The sequence below is a fragment of the Cavia porcellus genome, unplaced genomic scaffold (assembly GCF_034190915.1).
Source record: "Cavia porcellus strain 051 isolate PalLab524CR breed Dunkin Hartley unplaced genomic scaffold, mCavPor4.1 scaffold_17, whole genome shotgun sequence".
Taxonomy (NCBI): domain Eukaryota; kingdom Metazoa; phylum Chordata; class Mammalia; order Rodentia; family Caviidae; genus Cavia; species Cavia porcellus.
Genome location: NW_026947500.1, coordinates 11,080,420 through 11,094,252, shown reverse-complemented (window position 1 = coordinate 11,094,252; position 13,833 = coordinate 11,080,420). Strand labels below are relative to the sequence as shown.

The 13,833-nt window shown below is 37.0% G+C and overlaps 1 protein-coding gene across 1 annotated transcript in view; it reads right to left on the bottom strand.

Annotated features, from left to right (window-relative positions):
* Window positions 1–13,833, bottom strand: part of Kcnmb2 (potassium calcium-activated channel subfamily M regulatory beta subunit 2) — a 248,514-nt gene that overhangs the window by 34,065 nt on the left and 200,616 nt on the right. The window lies entirely within an intron of this gene.

The following is a 13,833-nucleotide window of genomic DNA, read 5'->3' as shown; positions in this document are numbered from 1 at the left end:
ATCTGTGCTCTACTTTTCTTTTTTAAAAAGCTCCCTTGTTTCTAATGCATACCTTGGAGTGAGAATGTTGCCTTAGGGGATCACGGTTTTCTAATTGACATTAAAATTATTCCACCTCCCCAAATCATCTCCTTTAAAATATAATGGTGGTATGGCTTTGTACTCTGCATACATGCATGCTGCATTTCCCCACATTTTGGTTCAAATCTGGATGCCAGGCCGTGTTAAAGTTGTTCTGTTGTTGCCAATGCTGTGGGCTCGGCTTGTAGCAGTTGAGCATCTACCTGAGAAAATCATTGCAAGGGTGGCAGCAGACACACAGAGGTTCCCAAGTTTACAGGATCTGGAGGCAAGATGTCACAGGAAGGCTATGTTGTTTTGGTAATAACTTGGCTTTGGGAGAAGTTTTTTCATCTCCAAGCATAGGTAAATAAGAAAATAGGTATTAAATGGGAAAATAGATATCACAAATGATGCTTTCAGGAGCTTCAGACATTTGTTTATATTTAGAAAAAGAGGAGCTATGCTTCAAATCCATGTTTGCTTCTATTCTTTCTAGAGAGGCACATGGATTTCATCACTAACTAGTCAGTGATCTGGAGAGAGCCTTTTATTCACTGTTGAGCTTAGTTATCTCTATACTGTGGAGATTTTGAAACAAGTCACCAGTGGAGTCCTCCACTGTTCTTGTGGTTTAATTGAATAATGAATTTAAGCACATAGCAAGTTATTGTGAATTTTCTTGGAAAAGGTCTTGGAATAACTCTCCCTCTATAACCCTTGAGTCCACGTCAGAGACATAAGGAGCAAAGCAGGTGCAACATAGCAGAGGTTTTGTAATTAGCATAGCTATGAGCAGTTGCATGCCCTTGAGTGGTCACCTAGAATAAAGACGAGTGAAAATGTCCACCTGAATAAATTCTTGAGACAGTCATTGAAAGATTTATAAAGTGAATCTGGTAGCTCTTTAATTACTTGGACCCGGGGTATTTAAAGCTATTTATGTTCCTTTTAAGTCATCTTTAAAATATCAAATACATAGGCATAAAATCCATCCCTATTAATTTAACCATCTGGAAATAAGAATGATTTAATCTAAGTTGGACAAGTTACTACATTATAAGGTGATTGATGTAAACTTTTGGGGGTATTTTGTTACAGAATTTTTTAGAATTCTCCAGTTGCTTCAATTATTCCTTTGAAGTGTTGGAGATACAGAATAGACAAAGAAAACTGGTACAATTAAGTCTAGGTAAAGCAATAAATTTCTGAGTGCTATCCTATTATTGGTTATTAGCCAGCATTTAATGAATACATCACAGAAGTTATAAGTGCTTTGAAATAATTTAAAGTGAGAAAGGTTGAGTGATTTCAGTATATTTAAGAAACTTTTTCAGGTTGTGTATCATCTTAGTGTTTGTACCTTATCTCTGTTGTTTTAAAGTGATATAGAAAAAGCGAGATGAAAGATACATTCACTTTAATTAACTGTCTAAAGCATATTGGAAAGGACTTAATGACTCCTTAGATTATTCCAATAACTGGACTTGGAGTTTCGCCATCCCAGTTTTCTTTCATAAAGACAAACTGTTATTTAAAACCAGCTAGGTTCATTGTTAATTAAAATGAAAGAAAGAAGTTACTTTAAGGACAACAGTCTAAAGAGTCTGTGGAGGTTGAAAAGAATTCCCAAGCTTCAAAGAAACACCCAGAATTCACAGCCTGTTAGTGGAAGCTGGTTTGGAGGTTCGTTTCCAGCTCAAAGGCAGCTCCCATTGAAGTTCGTAAGCAATTAACTCAATTTTGCTCACTTTATAAGTCAAGGATCACTTCATTTGAATTGTGATTAGGAAAGTGATACAAAGACAAAACTTCCCAGACTTTTATATTTTTCCGTTTAAAACCCCAGAGTGAAGCAGACCTGTTTTATGCAAGTGATTACACAGAACCATGGGCAGTGGAGAGACAACCTTGATTTAACTCCATTAAAGGATCTAGGAATGGGGCAAATCTTGCAGAACCTTTACTGTGTGACCACAGACTATGATTGTCTAAAACCCAGAAACCTTAAAGATATAACCTCAGCCTTGAATGAAAACAAGGATCAGGAAGAATGTGACAATTTCTTTCTCTGTCAAATTTGTAAAGGGTTCTTTTTCATGTTCCAATCTCACTGGTTTCCGCCTCATCGGTTCAGCCCCTGCTGTGCCCTCTGCCTCCCTTCCCAGCCTGGTGAAGGAGTCAATCTGAGTCACCGCCGTCCTCCCTTCTGTAAAGCCTTCTCTTATCCACAGGATCAGTGCTCATCTCTGCTCCCTGGTACTTCTGTTAGAGTAAGGTGCCATTTGTCCTGGCTTTGCACAGATCTGCCTTCCTGGCTAGACGAGGAGCATCTCCAGGACAGACGCCTGCTTTATTCACCCATTGTATAGTGTGGTAACCAGAAGCACAGAGGTTGTGTTTGCTGTCTGCATCATCTAAGTGTCTATAGTGATGTGTGCCCGCTGGTGTGTTATTGGCCTCTTGCTCTGTGCTCATCATGACTGGCCACGGTTACCATCTTCCTGATCTGTCCCTGAGCTTCAAATGTCTTCTCCTCTTTCCCCTCCTCAGTCCTGTTTCCTTTTCCCTATTGTCATGTTCCCTCTGCTCCTTTTATTGGCATGAACAGAAAGTTTCTATTGCCTGATGAATTGTCATTCAATAAAGTTTTACTTTAGGAAAAGGCAGCATGATCTGATGACAGGAAGATGACAAAGAACGGCAGATGGAGCCATTTGTTTGTTTGCCTCCTGGCATCACTGCCTACCAACTGCGTGACTTTGGACAAGCCAGTGTAATGTCTCTAAGGTTTAGTTTCCTCCATTGTAAAACTGGGGAACAACACCACTTGGATTTTGGGATTATTTGGAAGATTTAGTGAGATAATAGATACACAAGAACCTAAAATACATGATGGTATGTAATAGCACAAACTAAACATTAGTTTTTTTTGTTTTTTACCTTTGTTAATAAACAAACAAGTGGATTAGGTTTTTTTCTCTTTGTAAAAACAATTCAATTAAGTTACTTTTTAGTTGTGCACTGAGACTTTTGATTTTTTTTTTTTTTTTTGTCCTATGGTAATGGTGGCAACAGAGAAAATATTGAGATGATAAAATCCGAAATGCTTCTTCATGAGGACTAAGTTATGATACTATCCTGAGCAAGAGGGATCTAAGGATGTGCCTCAATGTGGATTAGGCTCATTTGGGAAAACTTTTCAAAAACACTGGTGTGGGGTCTCATCTCAGACCAAGGCGGACCTCAGGGGTAGGTCCCTGGTCTTGGTATTTTGAAAAGGCTGTCCATGTAATTCTGATGGGCCACAAAGGAGAGAAACACTACTACAATCTCTAAGGTTCTCAATTAATACAGGTGGGATCCTCTGTAGACCCACCTCATCTCTGGAAGCTTCAGCTGGAGCGTAGCAGTTCTACAAGTGCAACTCTCTGCCACAGATTCTCAGCCCTCAGAGCTGGGCTTCAAGGTGACAGCTGCAAGGACAGTGAGCCACAGAGCAGGGATGGTATAAAGTGGATGCAGTTTGCTTGTGTCAGTGGCCTTGAGCTATACATATGGGATTCTCCTAATGTTCTCTGCTTTATTGAATGAGCCAACAGAATCATTTAACACATAATTACGTGCCAAATCTTGCATAAAATTGTAACACTAATGACATCACAGTGGCAACTTAAAAGGTCACTTTAAGCATAGAAATTTAGGGTTGCTTCTAATGTGTGAGACTTTATCTTTTCAGATGACAAATTAAATGTCCTCTCTAAGAGTTGAGTTCTCTTGGCTTCAGGGCTTTTGGGGGAGAAGCCAAATGTATGGCGATAATTTTAGACTGGTGATTTAATTTAGAAAACATTGGTACTTACTAGGAGCAATTTTAAATACCACTGAGATGTTTTCTTCTAAAATTACACATTTTACCTCATTTTAATTTATTCATTTGCATATGTGTTCACCAAACATTTATTAAGTGCTGTCTATATTCCAGGCAAATACTGTATTCTGTGGACACCAAGACATTCAGTCCTGCTGGACCTGCTCTCTCAAGCCAAGGTTGCTTGGTGTGATTTCCCAGAGATTTTCCAAATAGTTGTTTGTCCCTCCACATCTTACTTAACTTTAGCTTGATGACTCTCTTGGCACTGATCATCTCTTTCTTCTAAGAGTGCTTTCCAACCTTACCTAGAGGACCATGCTTCCTTAGTTCTTCTCATATCCTAGATATCCTTGCAATTTCTTTTGTGGGTTTCTTTTTTTTCTATCCATCCTTTAAAGTCGACATATTTTTGAAGACTAGCAGGTGCTACTGACCAGTCTCTTGACAATGCCTTAGAAAAAGACTGAAGAAGATTTATCACCTCCAACTGATAACAAGAAGAGTGAGACCCATTTGCTACCTAGCTGTAGAAGTGAAGAGGAGAAGCAAATTGCTATAGTATCACCTCTTTGAGAAAAATCAAATAAGAGACACAAAGTATTTCCTAGATTTTTAGTGCAGAGTCACAAGGTATGGACTCTTCCGGCTGGAGATGGGGTGGTTGTCACTCATTACATCTATCACATGTTACTTAGATCAACTGTTATTCAATCATGACACATTTGACTTCTACTTCAAGAGCATGGCAGTTAAACGATGAAACTGTCCTTTAGCCTGCTAGTGACTTGGCTCACTTAACTCAGCAAAAGACTTATTTTTTTCAAAGCAAGAATAAAATTATTTTGCAGAATGCAAAAGGAGAAGATACAAAGTTACTCTGAGGAGCATAGGGTCCCAGAGAAATAGACTTTTATTCAAAGACTCTGAGATTTTAATTTTCATTTTTGTTACTGAGTAATTATATAATTGCACTCAAAGCATTCCTTTACCCCAGTTTCATCTTCCACAAAAGGAATACTGTGGAAAATTCTACTCATTTAATTAATTTAGTACTTATTTCTTTGTTCAGCAAATATGCATTGGAGATACAACTAGGTGGCAAGCATTGAGTATGGTATTGGGGTTATATCAATGAACAAAACAGTGATACTCCTCTTGGGAGTCATGGCTTAGAGAACAAGACATGATGGTCAGGTAAGTGTGGATGGGTGTGTTTATTAAAGATTGTTAGGCATACTTCTAAAAAATGAAGTAAGATCTGAATCTCATCTACAGTTATAACATGTAACAGAAATGAGCACCTCAGAACTCAGTTCAAAGAGCTTTGAAATTAGTTTCAGGTTAAAATACCAGCTTTATGATACAGTAATTATGTAACCTAAATACATTTGTTAAATTCCACAGTATTATTTTCTTCATCAAGAAAAATTGAAATAATAACATATGTCATACAGGATTTCCATGTAAATGATTTGAAATAATATATGGCATTAAATAGGCACTCAGTAAAAGTTAGTTTTTTTCCAATTTGGAGGAAATAGCAGATTTTTCCCCCAAAATTGGCCATTCTCATACAATAAGCCATCTATTGGATTTGTTTCTTTTCCCCCAAAAAAGTTTTGTAGAAATGGAAAACACATTTCTACCATGGTTAGTCCACTCTTCTACAATTCATTTCATAATGAGCTTTTCCAAGTGGATAATCACAACTGATGCTTAGTTTGATTCCTTCCGTGCTACACATTTAAAACTAGTTTAATTGTTAAGCATTTCTCTCTATTGGGCATCACACATACACAGCTGGTGTAAGAAAATCTGCTCGTAATTCACGTGTGCCTCTTAGACTGGTACAAGTGACAGATTTATGCGGAACCATCCATCCCTTCTCAGCGCCTGTGGCTTAACACTTACATCTATTCAATTGAGAATCAATGGAATCAAATTGTAATAAGATTTCTTTATAAAGAAGAATTGGAAGTGACAATGATTGACATAAGTGTGTGAGAAACTTCTCTAAACTAACATACCTAACTAATTTATACTGATTGTAAGTCTTCTGAGAGATCTATTTACCAGGGAGGATATTCCTACTCAGACAAGTAAGTAAAAATTTCCAGTTCACACAGCTGTTAAGAAGTCAGAATTTCAATTCAAACCTGCCTGACTCTGACACGGATCTCTGCCTCAAATGCATATAAAATAAAAAAATGTGTATAAAATAAATGATGCCTGCTAAATCATAGTGGTGACAGTCAGCTTGCTTATTCCTCAAGTGTTGTGTTTTTCATCAGATCAAATTGAGAGAGAGAGAGAGAGACAGAGAGACAGAGACAGAGAGAGATAGAGAGACACAGAGAGACAGAGAGAGATACACACACACACACACAGAGAGAGAGAGAGAGAGAGAGAGAGAGAGAGAGAGAGAGAGAGAGAGAGGGAATGAGTGAGAATGAGTGAGGGACAGTGGAAGAATATGGCAGGAGTGAGAAAATGACAGGAAAGTCAAACAATGGTAAGAACATGGACAAATGGACTCAAACCCAGGCTTTGCTCTTGTCTTTGGGGCCCTGGACAAAATTCTAATACTTTTCTATCTCTGTCTTGTATTTTGTTAAATGAGGTCAATCACGATAGTGTATATCTCTCAGAAATGTGAAGATTGAGCTAATTTATGTGATGTGCTCTGTGATATTACAATGTAGTAATGGTATATGTAATATCTGCACCCAGATTACTGCAGATACTATACACAACCTGAACATTACAAGCTCTATATATCCATGTATGTGTATATATATCTTTGTTAATATATGAATATGCAAGTTAATGTATGAAAAGTATCTGTGATATGGGAAATATTAAGTGCCTCCTACTTTGGAGCAGATTAAATATATATTATATTTGGAAGAGAACAGAGTCTGTGTAAATGTACACACAGTTCAATATATTCAGCAAACATTCATAAATGAGATCATTAATTTTTCATTAAGGAAAGAGTGAAAAAAAGAGTAGACCATGGAAACAACATTAGCTCTGCCATGAGCTCATTTGTAATTGGGGCACCTTTGCTCCCCATTCCTCGTGTGTAACATGAAGTAATTTAGTGGTAATTCTAAGGTGCCTGCCATCAGAAAAATTTTATTTTGGTCTACTTTGGAAAATTGCAATCAAGTTCTGTTCCCATGACTTATCTGACTTCCAATTTGTCTTTGGTTAAATATAATTTCTCTTTTTACGTTTTGTTGATTTCTTAAGTGAAGTATTTAATAACACTCATGAGAAGTCTAGTAACACTGAACAAAGGGAGATTAAGCGCCAAATGGGAAGGCAAAATGGAAGCACTCATTGGTCCTTGCACATGATTTCTGAAGATCCTTGTTCCTGTAGAGTGGGTGTCTTGGGTCTGTATTACATCCAGTGGCTCCCTCTTATTTCTCCTGCTCCCTAGTATGTGACCCCACATGGGCTTTTCTCTAATCCAATTGTTAAATCTCTGCCCTCTCCTAGAGGGAAGTTAGTGATCTGATCATGGAGATTTTGGGTATTATAGTAGATTGACGAGAGTGACATTTTAGAGCCTGAGAAATATGGTTCAGATGCCCTCCTCTGCCTTACTGTGATGCCCACTAGATAAGCTGTTAATAAATTTCTGCACAGCCTCTCACAATCATCTCTCGGAACTGACTGCTGATCCTGTTCATAAAGTTTTATTCTTGGAGAAATCAGCATTCTGAACATGGTGTTCTTAGCCTCACCTGAGTCACCACCTAGTTCTTTCTTTGTGCCAACAGGACAAAGCCTCCTCTGATTTATCCATGTCTTTCATTGCTACAAGGAATCATTATTAAAAGTGGCTTTATGTTTATGGGACTTAGGTACACAGAGGTTTAGCTTTAGGCAAGAAAATTAGAGGTGGTCTCTTTCTCTTCCCTGTTTCTCAAACTGTGAGCAATCAGTCATCTAACTCTTCTGTGCATTACTTTCTTAACAACCTTTGAGAGATGATCTAATAAAACCACAAATGTTGACTGGGGATATAGCTCAGTGGCACTAGTGCCTGCCTGGCAAGTGCAAGGTCCTGAGTTTGATTCCTGGTACAAAAAACAAACAAACAAGCAACAAACCCCCCCCACATATGTAAGTTCAATGTTCTTGTAGTTACATTAGAAAGAGTGTAATAAAATCAGGGAGATTCTAATTAGTCTAATAATATGCCCCAACGTTATCATTTCAACATGTAATAAAAATAAAAATTATTAATGATACAACACAGTTTTTTAAAAAACAGGCTTTGAAATTCAGTGTGTACTTTAATTGTATAATGTATTTCAATGTAGATTAACCGCATCAGAAGAGCTCCACAATCATGTAGACTAAGGTTAGTATTTTAGACTGTTTGGGACTCTGCCTTCTGCAACTATATAAAATTTAATGAAAATAAATATAAAATAATATTTTCACTTATTGAGTACTTGTCATGAAAATGGTACCTGTGTTTTTTTATGCATTAAAGTAATACCCTATCAAGTATATGTTATTACTCATTTTATGGGTGAGGTCTTGCTAAGGCTTAGATTAAGTAATTTGCCTCAAATCATGCAATTTTTAAAGTGGCAGATCTAGAATTCAAGCTCAGGCCAGTTTGATGCTAAAACCTATCATTCCACATCTCCTGAATTACTAGCATGAACTCCCGAGTGGTTGGCTGCCTTATAGCAGGATATTTTGACATAGCTGTGTCAAGTACAGTGAGATAATAGGCACTAGGTGACTGCACTTTACTTATTTTATAAAATATAGAACAAAGGAGTTCAAAGTTTCCCAGCACAAGGAAATGATAAAAGTTCAAGGAGATGGAAATGCTACTTGCCTTGACTTGATCTTTACACACTGAATGTAAGTGTCAAATTATTATAATGTGCTCCACAAATATACACAGTTATCATGCATAAATTACAACTTAACACATAGAGAAATAATTTTAAAAAGATCATTGGAGAGGATGCCAATACTGTCCCTAAAGGAGTAAAGATTATTTAGAGAGTAGTCTGGCTGGAGATCTAGGACAAGGGAATATACACAATGAATCATACCAGATAGAGTTTGCTAAAGAACTGTCAGGATTGTTTTAAAAGGACTCAGGGCAAACTGAAAGATGGGACAGACAGGACAGTCAGAGTATAGATCAGGACAATAGCTAAAATGGATGGAAATATAGCAAATATGTTTCATTCATTATTTCAGAATGTTATTTAAAAACACTAGTCACCATTAAAAGATGTATACAACTAATATATTACATTGAAATTGGTAAACATAGGGAAGGAATCTATCATTTATCTTTTTTATATTAAATAATTACTGAGAAGCTAAATATTTGGTGAAGTAGAGTTTTTTATTAAACAATTTCTTCTGTTGATGATGGGATAATATAATTAAAGTAATATCATTTTGGAATCTAAGTCAATTACTGTACATAGACTTTCGTTATTAGAGATTGTTACATCAAAAAAGACAAAGAGACCCCACAATATCAGTGATGAATTAGTCTTTCCAAAAGTATCCCAACCGGAATGTAGTCAACTCCCTAGATCCAATGGACAACTTATAGAAAGTAAAGAAACCAAAGGAACATGTTATAAAATATTGGACATATAATCATCAAATTGAGATCTTAAAATCTGAAATGTTTAATAAGTAAATTGCAAAGATAACATAGAAATAGAATCTATAGGGCTGAGGATTTAGCTCAGTGGCATAAGCGCTTGCCTGGCAAGTATGAGGTTGTGAGTTAATAAATAAATAAATAAATAAATAAATAAGAGATAGAATCTATATAATAATGTGATTTAAAAGGCATGTTGACCAATTATAGCATATGGACTTAATTTAGATCCCATTTTGTAGTCTATAAAGGAAAAAAAGTCTTGTTCTCTCCTGCGTTAATCTTTATCTGTCTTACTGCAATTCTTCTATGATTACTTTTCTAAAGTATACATCTAATCAGTTTACGTTTTCACTTATGTTCTTTGATGGATTCCTATTATTGGTAGATATACCTAAGAACAGTTTTACAGTGCTTGACTTCAAGGAGGGAATCATAGATGTGAAGTTAAGGGGAGGTTTCCTAGAGGAAGTGGAAATTGGTAGCCCAGAAAGAATATCAGGAAGAATTCTGGGAGAGCCACTTGAGTAGGTTCACTGGATTCAGTATTTTGTGGCAGCTGGGTGGGATGTTGGAGCCATTTGAAGTGGAGGCTCCATGTTGAGTAGCAGGAGGTGTGAGCAGCTGTGAAAACCAGGTCTGGGAGAGATTGAGTAGTACAGGATGAGACTTGTTTTTAAAGCAGGGATTCTTAATCCTTCTCCTTCATGACACATCTTTGCCTTCCCCTCCAAGGTTTTTCCTGATCTGGAAAGTCAGGCTGAGGCACAGGCTCCCAGTTATGCACCAGCTTTAATGTTGTGCATCACAGCACAGTGTATCTTGGTGCTCCCACTGAAAACTGCTGACTGAATGGATAAATGAGAACACTTCTCTTGTGAAGATGAGGGACTATCTGGTGTGGTCTCAGGAATTGGGTTTGAGGGTACCAGAGCTACAATGAGAAACTAGACTGGGATGGATGGACAAATTTAGGTCAAAGCATGAAGTGCACATACAAACTCTAACATCAAGGATCATATTCAGATTCAAAGTCCTGTGTGTTCTCTGGGGGTGAAAGTGGCTCCAGACCATGGAGAATGACATGCTAACTTTCCCTGTCTCTAAGATTTGAATCATGCTTGGCTCTGTGAGACAGGGAGAGTCTGGAGTGGGGGACAAAGGGGCTGGGCATAGAATGGAAGGCAAATGCATTCCATCTATAGTGATTGTGGTGTGTGTGTGTGTGTGTGTGTGTGTGTGTGTGTGTGTGTGTTATTTTTTGTAACACAAAAGAGAATGACTTTTGGTCAGCAGATATAAATGTTTTCTCATTTATTGATCATGTGGCTTTAAGTTGCCAATGAAGCCTGGCAACTTTTAGTTAGAATTATTATTGGGACATAGAAGGAATTGAACCGAGCAACTTTTTTTAAAAATGGATTTACCTCAAAGCTTCATTATGTTAAGGTCAAAAGATGAACTCGTTTCTTTGTTTCTGATTTTTCTCACCTTATGTAAACTGATATTTAAGATCAAAATAAGGTACCTCTCATACTTCTTTTCCCATATTACCTTCAAAACATTCTAATGAATGGAAAAAAAGCAGTGCAAGCAAATTGTATAGGAGGAAAATGATCATCGTGTTCTTCAGTGAAGTTCTATAAGAAATAAAAGGATGTGCAGCTGCAATTGCCAGGGATAGCAGCCACCTGAGGGCATTGGGCTAGAATTTTCCTAGTCCATTGTGAGTCCTGGAGCCAGTGATTTCTTTTGGAGGATGTGGTATATCCTCAATTTTAGAATCTACTCATCACTAGATAAAAAGGTTCTTTTCAGAGAGATGAGATGACAAATTAACCTAAGCTGGTGATACAAATATTTATGTTTTATAGAATTTACCCAAATTAATCAGTTACTATAAATATCTACATGCATATTAAGTGCCTATTAAGTTCTTTGTACTCTGAGATTTGTAAGAATCCACTGTTGTCCCCTACATTTGTTGCTTCAATCCAATCCCTGTGGAATAGGCTAAATGATGTTATTCAGTTATTGATTAAATACTTGTAGTGATGGGAACCTGTTTTCTCCAGCGACCATTCTTTTCATGTTAGTCATTCTACTTGATGGAAAGTGAATCTGCCTCCCTAGAGTTCCATGATGGCTCCTGGTACTGCACTCTGGATCTTTTCCCAGATGTCTTAGAACAGTTCTAACACCTTGGCAACCATTTTTCACTATAGGCTGCGTATTACTCCAACCTTTCTTCACATGCCAGGATCTATATTCTCATTACCTCCATGCTCTCGGCTTGCTATTACTCCTGCCATATCATTATCATGGACACAATAACATTTACCATTTAATGGTGCTGTATATATTCGAGTAACTTTAATTGCCACTTATACCTGGAGGTCAAGAGTCAGCTCCTGAAATTTCATACTTGTTCTTCAATAGGCCATGCAGAGGGCCTAGGTTTTAACTTGAGGAAAATTGAGTTTAATTATGGATTATTATTTTAAATTTTATTCTTCAATCTTTTTATTTTACTTTATTGAAATAAAGTCTTGCTGGATTTGAACTCTGAGGCTTAAAAACCCTTCTGCCTCAGCCTTCCAAATAGCTGGAATTATAGGCATATATCATCATACCTCATGCACTAATTAGGTTTCATGTTGTAGAGGTGCCACATTTTAAGACAAAGAACTAAGCCATATGCACATGTATGTATATTTGAGATACTACTCTGAAGGCAGTGTTAGGGATAAATTAGATAAAAATGAAACTATAAACAGGGAATTAGATGGCAATAGCAGTAGTCCAAACAAGATTGCACAGGGATAAGATGAAAAAGAATGAGGAAATCTGCCCTTCCTGTGAGCCAGAGGCACCTTCTATGAAGAACACAAAGAGATTCAAAAAGCGAAACCACGCCTTCCCGTGAGCCAGCTGGTGCACAGACTGCACAGATGCACAGGAGACAAGAAGAGCAGCCTCTCCCCACTCCGGTAAGCAATGGGCTGATTCAGAGGAAGTCAGGCTAACATGATAGCAACTGGAGTAAAACAAACAAACAACCTTAATGCTTGTATCATTTGATTGACTTTGCAGGTGTAAAGTTGGTAGTCTGAGGATCTATTTGGAGGATAACAATATGCGTTATAGCAATTGTGGGAGATTTCCTTCTGTTTCATTTTTGTTAACCAATGTTTTGTACCATTGTACTGTTTTATTTTATCCCTGTATCTGGTAACCTGAACAACTATTTTGAAGATAACAATATGCAACATTAGAACCATTGTTAAATTCCTATCATTTTGTTTTGAAAACCTATATAGCTACAGTTGTTCTTTGTTGTTGTTGTCGTTTTGCTTTTGGATTTGTTTTCTTCTTGATTTTTCTGTTTTTATTTTTCTCTTTAAAATTAAAAACAGAAAAAAGAAAAAGAATGATCTAGGCGAGGTTTGAAGATGTACGGTCGGGACATGGTGACCCCTGGATTAAAGGAAACGCAGATAATGAAGAGAATTAGAAATGATTCCCAGCTTTCTTGTTAGGAAGTTTACAGCAGCATCACTAACCAGCACGGGGAATATATTGAAACAGGTGTTTTGGAACAGAGGTTGGGTGGAAGTGGTGATGAGAAGTACATGGGGAGGATAAAGAAAACGCTGAAGGAAAGGTATCAACACATATGGGGACTCTGAAAAAAGGATCAAGGCTATAGATATTGATTTTCAAATGGAAGAACTTTAAAAGAAATTATGAGAGTGGGTTGAGAATGAAAGGGGCCCTTACAATAGAACAATGAGAAGTATCAGTTAATAGATGACTTGGAGATTAGTAGTGAAAGGAGACCAATGAACTTAAATCAGTCTGATAAATGGTGGTCTTCCTCCAGGTAGAGGTAGCATGCTAGAGTTTGGCTTCTGTTCTTGGGAATCTCAGAGGACAAAGTCCCTAAGTTGTCCTTGAAGTCGTTCTGTGTCAAAACTCAAGCAAGATAACTCTGATTTTCTTTATTGCCTCATCAACTGTAAACTAGTTTGTATTTACATAGAAAAAAGCATGTTTTACAAGAGCCATATTCATGATATCAAAGCGTCCCCCAAACATTGATGTGTGATGTTTGATGTGTGATGATTGTAAGTGATTATCTTTCAAGGAAAAACATTTCATTTTTAAGAATTTAATATTTTTAGTGTAAAAATGATAGATGTCTATTTTATCTAGAATATAAGGTGTAGGTCAT